Source organism: Lagopus muta, chromosome 4, assembly GCF_023343835.1.
Source record: "Lagopus muta isolate bLagMut1 chromosome 4, bLagMut1 primary, whole genome shotgun sequence".
Lineage (NCBI taxonomy): Eukaryota > Metazoa > Chordata > Aves > Galliformes > Phasianidae > Lagopus > Lagopus muta.
Window position 1 is genome coordinate 46,630,679 of NC_064436.1, and position 12,055 is coordinate 46,642,733.

The window sequence follows — 12,055 nt, forward strand, 5'->3', positions numbered from 1 at the left end:
TCATGTGTAACGCTGCATGGCTTTGTCTCTTCCAAGACTGTGTTGTCCTTCCTTCCCCTCCCCCAAATCTAGTACAATCCCTAATTCCCTGTGACATGAGCACCTCCCAGGAAGAAAGGCAAGTTGTACCTTTGGGGGGGGGAGGGAGAAGAGGAGTCAGTGCTGTCACTGGAAAACATGAAGAAGGAATGAGCTCTTGAGCTAATTGAACAAGAGTGTCAGCTCTTGACGTAGCTTCATTTTTGAGGGAATTTTCTGTTTTATTACATTTTTGTGCACAAAATGAAATAGCAAAAACTAGGAAGAGGAACAGATTAAAAAAAAAAAACACACACACAAAAAAACCACAAAAACAAAAACCCAACACTTGAAAAGTTAGAATTCAGTTTCTCTTAAATGTCTAAATATTTGATAGAAGGGCCTAGTGCCCCAGTGCTGCTTTTGTAAACCTTGGTTTCTTGTTTAGATACACAATATGCCACTGTCAGTGTGAGCAGCGTAAATTGTGGTGTGTGTTTTGTTTTTTTTTTTTTTTTTTTTTTTTTTTTTTTTTTTTTTTTTTTTTTAGGAGCAGGTGATAAAAAGGAAAGTCAATCTGTGGAATTCTCAAAGCCCCCCAGGTGGTACCTATCCTGCACTCCAGCACTTGGTAGGAGTGTAAACAAAATAGGCTTTCTGATAACTGGGCCTGGTTCTGCCCGAAGCAGCAGCTGGATTTTTGGGGCAGCTTGTGGCAGAAGGCTTGGGTTGCTTGCTGTGCACTCTTTGGTGCTACTGGTCACTTTGGAGTTAGTTTGGTCACCTGTTTCCTTTCTCCCTGTTCTCCAGAGAATGAGAAGACTCTTCTGGCTCAGACCTTTCTCTTTATTTATTTATCTATCTAACTGAAGTTGGCATGAGAGGATAAATAACGAGTTTTGTGTGCCTTGTCATCTTGCTGTTGGATGGAACACTGCTTCAGAATGAGATTCCTCTGGTGCTTTGGAGTATTTTTAATTTTCAAGTTGTTTGTTAATAGCAGTCAATCAGTTGCTATTGCCAACATTATTGTTCAGCTTAATAGTGTTTCCTTTTCTAATATCTAGTCCACATACCCCCTGGAAATAGGCTTTTTTTTTTTCCCCCTGGTGTATTAAAATTATATTATTACCATCAGGCTCTCTTGTTTGGATGAGATGCCTCTGTTTACCTGCTGGCTGTGCCATTCCATTGTTGCCTTACTTTGTGTGGAATTTATCTTTTTAGCATGTTTGTATTGACCTGACTTGTATAAAGTATTCCAGAGAAGGTTTCTGTTGTACTTGATTTAGGTCTTTTAATGCCTTCATGAAAGTATCTTGCCAGTAGATCTTCAGGTTGTGTTTTTTTTCTTCTTTCAAGACTTCTCAGATTTGTCTTCATAAACTACAATTTACAGCAAAAAAATAGTTCTACCCAAATGAAGTTTCATTGAGTTAAACGGTAAGAGAAGCTGTAGGGGTGACAATAGCAGTATTTATCCACACTGGGTTTAAGTGTCCTTGGTCCTACCAAAGTCCAGGCCATAGTGGGAGTGGCGTTGGTTGTGGTCATGAGGAAAGCATTCAGGGAGCTCAAAGGTGCCACTGACAATGTGCAAATACCTGGAGGAGAGAAACTGAGAGGAAACATCCAGTACCACTTTTAGAGGCAAGAATGTGCTAAATGGTCATAGTGAGAAAAAGGATGAGCCCTGTTCTGCAATATTCAATCAGCCTTAGATAGCCTTCATAGAAGACAAACTGCTATTGTTTTTTTCTTCATTATTTGTTATTGCAGTAGTCTCAAAATACAACAGCTGTGTGGTTTCTGCCAGTCCTGAGCAGCTAAGTTTGTTTGTTTGGAGTAACTGAATATAATGTTGGAAATATTTATAAAATAAGGGCTGGAAGAGAGTGATGAAAACTACATGTACAGATAGTTGTATCTGACCTGAGAGGTAGGGCTCTGGTGATGCAGGGTGGGAGACTTTTAAAAGAGAATAGATATTAATTTAAGAAACAGTAACATATGGCAAGGGAATATTTATAATCTGAGCTTTGAGAATGTTATGATAAATGATAAAACCAGGTCTCTGGAATTCATGTTTTCAGTGAAAATTGTAGAGTGACTTGATTGCTCAGTTAGTGTTGGTGCTCAGTTCCTTAATGTGAGGATGCATCTGCTGCGAACGCCATGCACTTGTGGTCAACAGCAGAGCTGGAAAGGGAGACTGACTTTCTTTGTGAAAGCTTCAGCCTGTCTTGAATGAAAATAGAGCAGGAGCACAAGTGTTAATATGGACTAAGTCAGGTAGAACTGTTTGGGGCAGCTAAACATCTTTGAGATTGACAGAATTTGCAGGATAGACAGCAGATCGAGCTCATCAGTCTGCCGGTAATGCTGATCACATTAAAAAAGATGACTTTGAACAAAAATAGTATGATTTCTTCCTCTGCAGACATAATCTAAAAACAGATGTCATCCGAAAACTGAAAAATGTGCTGCATTGTGCAGATGGACTGCTGTGGCTTACTCCATTCCTGGGGCAGGGAGCTGAGCTGTAGCTGATCCCACAGAGGCCAGTTTGCTGCAGCAGCTCGGGGAGTTGGTGGGTACCCCAGGCTTTAGAAAGAAGGTGGGAGGGAGTGCTGCTGTTCTTGGGGAAGTGGCTGCTGACACCTTCACTCTGCTACTGCTAACCTATTCCTTTGTATGTACACACAGATCCTGCTGTCCTTTGCTCTCTTGCTTCTCTTGGTGTGTCCGAATACCTCATGCTGGTGATCCTTCATTCTGTATCCTCACCTCTGCCTCCCTAATAAGATAGATGAGATAGATGAAAATGAGAAGGGTTGGAAAGCAAGTTTGGGAATGTGTAGAGGGAAGCACAAAATGAACAGAACAGGCTTTTAGGAAAGAATCTTCTTTAGCTACCACTGTACATACTTGTAAATGCTTTAATACAATGCTTTTGGAGGGATGAGACCCAACTATAAAATGTTTGAGAACATTTTCTTTCTGTGTGTCACAATCAACTGCTGATACTACAGTTTGTTGCTAAAAATCCATAACCAAGCCATTAGGTAGGCACTGATTATCCTTGTCTTTCTGTTGGTGGTGGAGGTAAATGGTGTGCAACTGATCTGAACCGACTTGAAGCCCAAACTTTTATTGCCTGGGAGGATATTTACAGACAGTGCTACATGGCACACTCCATATTATGCTGTACTGCAAGTTGTTCTTTTGATTTACATTTTTAAACTGAGTAAATATTTCTGTTTTCAAGTCTTTCTCAGGCCCTGTAATTTTATAGTACTTTCTACTGCATGCTCTCTCAAGACCAAAATGATTGTAGTTCAAAGTTGCAAGATCTTCACCTGCCTCAGGTAGTGGTGCAGGCACTTTATGTTTAGGAGTTGAAATGTGTTAGTGCCAGAAGTCCCTGACAGCTATCTAGCATTCAGCAGATGACTGCAAACCAGTGTGCATTTGTTATGAGAAGGGTAGGATGCTTTGGAGAAGGTATCAGTGGGGCTTTTATAATGCTTTGAGCCTAGAAACAAAAAGAATATGTCAACTACTTTTCTGTTTCTTATTTTTGGTGAATATGGAGTCTGGAGAATGCAGAATGACCTCATTTGGGATCCTGTCAAAATGAAATAGCAAGTTCACGTTTCAGCCTGTGTGAATACAGAATTCAGAGTAAATTCTTTTTTTAGAAAAAAGAGTAGATAGGAACAGTCTATGTGGAAGTACAGCAGAGTCCTTGTTCCTCTCATTAATAAGCACTAATGTCTTATTACAGGATGTACATCAGATTCCCAGAGTCCAGAGGATACTGAAATCATTGGGGTCTATCAATTTAAGGATGTTTTTCTGCAACTGCTTACTATAGGAAATCTGACTGTTATACTCCAGCATGTGCTGGTCGGCCTGTTTGCAGAATGGCTGCTATTTGATATATAGGACCACAGTTCAGCTTCTGTTGAAAGTAGCTTTAATTAGGAGCGGGGAATGGCTCCTACTTAAAATAGGGCTTTTTCACTTTAAAGCCATATACCTTGCCAAATATGCATACTGTTTGTATTGGTAACTGAAGAAGAGTTCTACTGCTGTGTATTCTTTCTCCTTGTACAAGCACAGTAATGGAACTGGTAGGTGATTTGACACTTTTTGGCAGTTTTTTAAAAATAGAATATATTTTTAGCATTGACGGTCTGCTAAGGGAGGAAAAGTAGCACATAAGCTGTTGATTTTTCATTCAGTGATTCCTAGTGCTTCAGCTGTAGTGAATTCCGATTTCTGAAAGCTTCTTGAATTGAGAAGGATTGGTTTTTTTGTTTGAATTACTTTCAAAAGTAGGATTTTGGGGGGGAAAAAAAAAAAACCAACCAGCTTGAAGGTGTGATATAAGCTCCTGCTTTTTTAGATTTAATTCATATTTTTAGGCTGAGTTTAGTGCAGTCTATGCTTGTGGTTTATTTTGGTGGGGAGGAAGGACAAAAGGCTTTTACAGCTATTTGTTTGCTGTGTTATGCATTGGTTGCTGTTGTGGTGATGGAGCAGGGGTCAGAGTTTTAGGTAGGCTCCTGTGCTTATGCTGCATACTGAGTGGGAGTTCTTGCTTTTCCTATTGCTAGTACTTTGTTACTGCAGGTAGGGTGATTGATGGCACTTGGATCATTGCCTGTAAGACCTTCAGTAGAATCAGCTGCAGTGCATGGATCTAGACCTGCTCTTCTGCTTTACTGTTGCAGGCAGCAATGCACCTGAGGGAGATAGCTGCTGCCATGGGGCAGGATCTGCCTTTTTTATTTCCCAGTGTGCAGGAAACAGAAAGGAACAGCAGATGATAAATCTCGAGGTGACGTAAAAGTAGGCAAGCTGGAGACAAGCTTGTTACTTCTCTTTAAAATACTGGTGTGCAAAAGGCTTACGTACTGTGCTGGGACATACAGCATTTGAGTTACTGGCATGGTGGAAGCAGCATCTGTTGGAGCTGGTATTGTTGTGTATGAGTGTACGACCTCGGTTGCTGACGTAAGGTAACTTCATAGTCAGTACATTGAACACTTGGACACTTATCCTGTAGTTTCTTAGCGAGCAGGCAAACACCTCTCCAGACAGTCTTACCTTGTAAATGGCATAATGGAAAACGATTAATGTCACTTGTTTTGGAGTCTAGTCTTGTGCTAGTAAGTGCAAGTTTTATTAAGAGGCTAAGCTGAGAGACTTGAAAGCTCTTATGCTAAAATACGCTCTGGCTGAAAACCCAGGTTTAATTTTAGCAGATTTCTAGTACTTTGAAATGAATTTCCAGAAGATAAGAAGTTATCACAATTTGAAGAGCAAACAGGTTTTTGGCAGTCTCCCAATGGAGATGATTCATATTCACGTACTTTTTTTCTGCTAACTGAAGAAAGGATAGTGCAGAAATACATTTTTGAGCTGTTATGGTCAAGTTATTACACATTTGGCACAAAATTTTCCTCTGAAGTTTATCTCACAAATGCCTTTCAGCTACACATTGTGATTATATTGGAGTCTTTTCAATTGAAATTTGTCAGTTTGTGAACGGAGAGCTATTCATAATTCTAATGAAGATTAATTGTTGAACCACTATGATAAATGTAGTTTTCAGGTACGGAAGGTTGGCTTCATTCTGAAGTGTCTGTATGACAGAGATTCCGCTTTATTCTCTTTTACCATGATCTTCTCAATCCAGGACCTTCTACATAATGAGTGTTACTCCTCATTTGCACATTCCTTATGTGGGAGCTGAAACTGCCTCAATTTCCTGCCTTTCAACCATGCTTCTTCCTCTAGCAATATCCATGCTCATGCTTATGACATCCATGTGCCCATATGGTTAATTGGCCAGCAGTCACTCAGCTATGCTGCCTGTGGGCTGGGAGATGAGCTGTTTCTGTAAAGAGCTTGTTGGTGTCAGAAAAGTGTGTGGCCTGAACTTAAACATGTGTGGTCAGTAACTGTAAGCTGAGATACCACTGTATTGTTGGCAGCATGTAGTAATGCTCAATTTGTCATGGGATCATTTTTTTTAGTCTGTCATTGAATCTTGTGATATATTTGCTAAATTATTAACTTACCTCAAGCCTTTAAAATGAGCACAAGAACCAGGTTGTTACTAAAAATCTTCTTAGTTGCTAGTTGTTAGGACAACTAATGTCAAGCTTCAGTTTAAAAAAAAAAAGAAAAAAGAAAAAAGGGACAGATGAGGATGATAGTGATTTAGGAAACAACTTTCCCCCTTTTTGTTCTTTTATAGCCCAGTTTCATGGGGGTGATGAGCTTACAAATGGTTGCTGACAAATTCAGAAACTGTTATTTTTGGGGATGCCCTCAATTTTTTTTTATGCTTATGGGGCAGCCATGTATTTGTTAGAGAAACAAACAGACCAAACCAGCTGCAGTGTAAATGTACCTGATGAAGTTGGTGGGATGGAGGAACTGGACAGCCCTTGAAAGTCTTCTGGTGTGCTGTTGGCATCTCTTGGAGATGTAATGGGAAAGTTGCTTAGTTGACTGTAACAGGCAAGGCTTATCTCTTTGTGTATTGATACACTGTGTGATACAGTGTATGTGGGCTGTGTAATGAATCTGATGCTTCTCTATTGCATGGGCTGTTAGTGCATCCCCTGTGACTTTGGGGACTTGTGCTGCCTGCTCCTCTGGCACTGGCCCTAGGGACAGTGTGTTGTGTTAGTGCTTGTGATGCCCAGGGCAGCTGAGTGTACAAATCAGCCACATGTTGAAGTAACCATGGACCCTTGTGTTTGCCCAGAAACTGGCTTTCTAGCAACTTGTCAGCATTGCTTACATGATGCCTTTAAAAAGTAATATAATTAATCTTTTACTTTATTCCAACTTTACAAAAACATGCCTAGTGTATGGAAAAAGAGTCTGTAACATGTAAAACACTACCTGCAGCAGTTACTTAAAACATAACATTTCTTGAGTCTTATGTCATTACATCTTTTGGCCCACTAACTATAAAAAGTTATAACTTTTAACACCCTAATTTAGTGTGTTATATACATAGCTTCTTAAATGCAGGTGTTGGCACGCTGATTTCCTGCAGCTTTATTTTAAATCCCCACCCTCCTTCTGTGCAGTCACTGAAAGTAGTCTTCTCCATTACCTCCCTAGGTTTAATCAGTAGCCTTGTATATAGGAGAATTCATTACTGCTTGAAAGGTGAGGTTGGTTGTTTTTTGTTTTCCAATTCAGCATGTTAAGAAGAGTTCTGAATTTTAAGTATGAAAATTTAATTATCCTTAGATATGTATTTTTAAAATAATTTTTATTATAGCTGATCTCCTACAGTTTGAGCTTTCATAGAGCCCTAGAATGGCCTGGATTGAAAAGTACCACAATGATCACAGAGTTTCAACCCACTGCTATGTGCAGGGTCGCCAACCACCAGACCAGGCTGCCCAGAGCCACATCCAGCCTGGCCTTGAATGCCTTCAGGGATGGGACATCCACAACCTCCTTGGGCAACCTTAACTACTGTGTCACCACCCTCTGTGTGAAAAATTTCCTCCTACTATCTAACCTAAACCTCCTGTCTGAGTTTAAAACCATTCCCCCTTATCCTATCACTATCCACCTTTGTAAACAGCCATGCCACCTCCTGTTTATACTCTCCCTTCAAGTCATAAGGAAGGCCTTTACGTAGCTTTGTGTTGCTCTGTTATTTTAGCTTTTTGTAAATAAGTTTTTAATAGGTGAACCTCAAAGCTGGAACCTTCTTGTCTACGGCACCTTGCTTTCCCAGTCTGATAAAAGCATAGTTAAATGGTAACTTGACGTTGTGAGCTGCAGTTGGAATGAAGCCCTGTGATCTTCCCTCCAGCCAGATGCTGTAGTTACTGTAATCCTTCCTCACTCCCTTGGAGACTTTCAACCTTTTGCTGCCTTTACTGGTACTTGCTTCCTTTGTTGACTTAATCGGATTAAGTTGCTTCTGTAGGAAACCTTAGGTTGTAGGTAGATACAATCATAGTTGTATTTGAAGTTTTGGACAGCACTGCAATGTGAAGTTTATTGTTACTTGGTATGTACAACTGAAAAACTTGAGACAATTTGAGTTTTCACAGGCCTGCCACTCTCTGAGCCTCTTTTGGATACTTTGCCAATTAAACTGAAATTGCAGCATCCTGTCCTTATGTTCTGTCGAGTTACTTCTCAGTTTAATTTCATTTCCTCCAGTAAACGGCTTGGCTGTTGGGCAGTCTGCTGGGGAGAGCCGGGGGGGATGGAGCACAGAGTAGTGAAGAATGGGTCTGATTGCAAATCACGGACTGGTTTTGTGTTTTTGCTCCACACAGTGTGAAGGAGTGAACTATGTATCTGTGAATGTAAGGTTTGAGAAAGTGAGCTACCGTGTCGGTGTAAGCCGTGGTGAATCTCTGCTCTGAAATGCTTTCAGTTTTATCAAGAGTAATGTCGTGTTTCAGTTGTCTTTGGGAGCTGTGAGCATTTGGTGCAGATGAGGAGTTTAAGGACTGCCAACTTTGTTTCAAACTGGAGGGGGCATGTGAGGCTTTGCATGGGTGGATTGAAACTATTTCTTTTTCTAATAGAGGGGAAAAAAAAAATAAAGGGAGGAAAAAATGAGCAGTAATTAATGAAGACATTGACAGGCCCATATGTTTCTGCTGCACAGAAAACAACACTTTATTGCCCTAATAGTCTAATGAGGAAAAAGTGATGTTGATTTTATGGACTGCACTGTCAAACATGCAGACAACACATGTTGTCGTTGAAGAGCAGGAGTTTAGCAGGTGAAACTCAGATTTGTATCTGTCTATAAACACATTCCTTTATGACTGCTTACCTCTGTATAAATCATGACAGCTTTTTCAAGGAATGGTGTGTTCCCAGGTTAGAAGAAGTAAGCATCAATTAACTGGCACACAATTTGCACAAGTTGATCTGTTTTTCCTGCTTTTCTCTAAGTCTCACTTCTTAAGTTGTAAAAGCAAGTTGAACTTCAGTGTGGGGCTTTTTAGCTTTAGATCACATTTATGTGAGTCTCTTCAGAAACGGTGATAAAGAACTAGAAGGAACAGTCTCTCAGTGGGTGATGATTAAGTAGTTAATGCATCCCTAAAAGAGTCTGGTATGTTCTTGTTGTGCCTGAGTGCTGCTGAAGTCACGTTGGGTGTACAGCCTCTGAATGTACCTGCAGTTCTTCACGCTATGACTTGAAATATTTTTTTCGTACAAACGAGATGATCAGGAGTTGTAGATTGCTGCTGCACGTTTAGACTTGAGTTGTTCAAAGTGCTTGGTCTGCCCCCAGGGTGAAATGCTTTTGCTGTAGTTCGCTGGTGAAGGAGAACAAAAGCGAGCTCGGAGGCTTAGGCAAGTTGTGACAAGTATGCGAGTTGCATGCGAGCCTCTGCTGTAGAGGAATCTCCAGAAGTTCTCAAGGCTTTGTTAGAAGGACTCAGCTGAAGTGCAGCCTGTTTCTTTTTTTCCTGACCGCATCCCTGTGCTAAAGAAGAAGGGAAAGAAAAACAGGAAAGAATCAAAAGGCCCAATATGAAAGGAATGATTTGGAATGATCTTCGGTGGGGAAAGAGTGTGTGTGTATAGATATGTTATTAATAAAGCTTGTTCCTAGTTGGAATGTCCCTTGAAATGTGTGCATAAAGAGTAGTTGTACATTTTATTTCAGTATCAGTCCTCTGCCCTATCCCTCCCTCCTTCCCTCCAAAAAAAAAAAACCCCAAACTCCTCATGAATTAAAGATCTTTAACCTCTGAGCAGAACAGCAATTTTTAAACACATCATCTAGATCTTAGTGTTGGTGTTTTTTTTTTTTTTTTCTCAAGTGAAAAGGTTCAGAATAAAGCTTTTGGAAAATGTTGATATCTTTATTAAAATTGGTGTCTAACATTTTTTTCTTCTTCTTTTTCAGTGTTTTATATTTCATTTGTCTGTACTGTGTTTGGAGATCACTTTCTGGTATTTGGCTACACACCAACTGACCGGTAGCTGTTTACACCTTTATCTACTCCTCTCATCTCTAAGCACAAGCTGGACTTGAGGGAAAATGTCTTGATGGATACATCCTGAGTGTGACACGTGAGCAGCTCATGTTGGTGGTTAGCAATGGCTTCTAAGTGGTAAGCTCTTCTTCCGAATTCTGCCACAAAGTATATTTTGACATGTCCATCCTTTTTTTTTTTTTTTTTTTTTGTCTTTTTGCCTTGGTCTTTGTAGTCTCTATTTTACTGTAAATACATAGTAAATACATGTCCAACTTTGCACTAGCACTTCAGATGTCGGTTACCTGAATGGAAATTAATTACTAATTTAAATAAGAATATTTAACCACGTAAAATAAGGAAATTTGCTCTGTTACTGTATTGCATTATGGACAGATGTGAGCCTCTGCCAAAGAGGATAAGAACAGAGCAAGCAGCATTCAGCCTTTCATTCATCAACTTCCCAAGTCAGGCATACTTTCCCTAAGCTCACGTACACTTATTAGTTTTTATCAAGTAATTTGTGTGTTTGGTGATTCTGTCAAGTAGTATTTCATGTATTTGTACACAGTGAAAATCTGACTTTGTCAGGTCTCCTAGGATGTGTGGGCAGGTGCCCGAGCTCTGTCCTCTTGTGGAAAAAGCCAGGTAGTGCAGCTAATTAGCAAAGGCCCTCGCAATCCCTTGTATGGATTTTCTTTTTCCTTACTGGCCTTTGTTTAAGTATTTTATCTCAATTAAGTAGGTCTGTATTGATATCAACCATGGGGTAATTGTTGCAGATAAAGCACTTCTGAGTTGAAATGGGTGCAGATAGGTTTAACTAATCTGACATAAATTGTCCTTAGAAAATAATGTGAGATTTTGCTTCCCTCTAGTCTAGCAATAAATCAGGTATGCTTTTTAGCCTCTTTGAGAACAGAGGGTATGTGGGCAAAATACTGAAATGCAATTGTTGCTACTGTATTTATTTAATGATCTTGTGCATTCAGTACCTTAAATATTCTTCAGTGTTTTTAACATGGCTCTTAATTTCCTTTAGTATATTGTCCTTTATGTTGTTCATGCAAGAAGGAAAAAATAAAGTATATTTTCAGTGAATGGGATGGGATTTCCAGTCACATGGGATCATCTCTGGTGTATTAAATTGCTGTTTGCCTCAGTTGCTGGTTTTTCATTCCTTGTTGCACAACTTTCTGACCTGCCTCACTTCCTTTTGTTAGAACTTCATTCTGTATCTTCTTTTTTCTGATATGTGCATCCCTTCCAACAATAAGAAATTTGTCATTACAGAAGTCTTCTTTGAACATCGTTAGATTCCTGGTGGTCAGGGGAGACAAGTGTACTTTTTAGCTTTAGAACAGACTCCAGGTCAGCTTTTTATTTCTTAATGAAATACAAAAAACGAGGCAGAAGGCTGGAGGACATTAGTATTGTTTTCGCTGTAACCGGTTCTTCTATGAAAGCTTATGCTTCTAGCATCTCCAGTTGTACCTCACTTTAAAAGATTTTAATGATTAGGTGACGTGTTTCTTGATGTTAATTTAAAAAATGTGCTCCAGTGTTATTTGAACATTGGTTCTTCTCTGCTTCCCCATTACTGGGTGTGTTTCTGCTGAAGAGCTTTGCAGAAAATGCTTGCTTACAGTGACAAATGAGTTGCAGAATTTGGAGCTCTTTATGCCTTATGTTGTTCAAATAATGTGGAACATCTGAGATATCTGCAAGAAAGCAGTTGAGAATGCTGATAGGGACACAGAAGAGCTGCTTAGTTTGTTGAGTGTGAAAGCTGTGTGTCAGATTAGTGGGGGAAAAAGATTAATGGTTGAAACTGTTACAGGATTTTCCTTCTCTGGGATTCTTAGAAGTTCAGAAGGTCAACTATGTGTTATATATATATTTTTTTTCTGTTCAGTGACATCCAAAATCTGTCAAGTTCCTTTTTCAGTGTTCTGTAAAGCTCTTTCTTGTTGAACCTATTTTCTCTCATGGAGAACAACTTTATCATGAATGATAATTTTGGAGTTCAGTTA

The 12,055-nt window shown here is 39.6% G+C and overlaps 1 protein-coding gene across 4 annotated transcripts in view; it reads left to right on the forward strand.

Moving 5' to 3' along the window:
* The window catches only part of FRYL (FRY like transcription coactivator), a 155,817-nt gene that overhangs the window by 5,239 nt on the left and 138,523 nt on the right, over nucleotides 1-12,055 (forward strand). For 3 of the 4 annotated variants that reach the window (XM_048943375.1, XM_048943373.1, XM_048943376.1), the window contains exon 2: nucleotides 9,953-10,160. The exons of the other annotated variant lie outside the window; for it this stretch is intronic. The gene's annotated coding sequence lies outside the window, so the exon portion shown is untranslated. The remainder of the gene's footprint in view (nucleotides 1-9,952; nucleotides 10,161-12,055) is intronic. 4 annotated transcript variants of the gene reach the window in all.